Source organism: Trichechus manatus, unplaced genomic scaffold (genome assembly GCF_000243295.1).
Source record: "Trichechus manatus latirostris isolate Lorelei unplaced genomic scaffold, TriManLat1.0 scaffold00190, whole genome shotgun sequence".
Lineage (NCBI taxonomy): Eukaryota > Metazoa > Chordata > Mammalia > Sirenia > Trichechidae > Trichechus > Trichechus manatus.
The window spans coordinates 4751417-4751768 of NW_004444126.1; positions in this window are offsets into that span (position 1 = coordinate 4751417).

Consider the following 352-nt stretch of genomic DNA (forward strand, 5'->3'; position numbering starts at 1 on the left):
GGGAAAAAGGCAATGGGGAAGAGCTACAAAGAGAAGCATGTGAAGGAGCGAGAGCTAAAAAAGAGACGGAAAGAGGATATTAATTACCTGCAGATCACCAATCTCTCTTTCATAATCTTCCAAATCGGCGAAGAAGCCTTTGGAGTGATCAAGGGCAGTGATGGTGGTGGGGTGGCCTTGGAAAGAGAGTTAGGGTTGAGGTAAGAACTCGAGCCCTTTGCTCAGGGCAAGATGTAGCCTGACCTTAGGACCCATTTCTGTCCTCATCTGTACGCTCTAACTCGAGGGCCTCGATGGTTTCACCTCTGCAGTGAGGAAGTGGGTCTAAGAACTTGAGAATACTTTTCCTGCC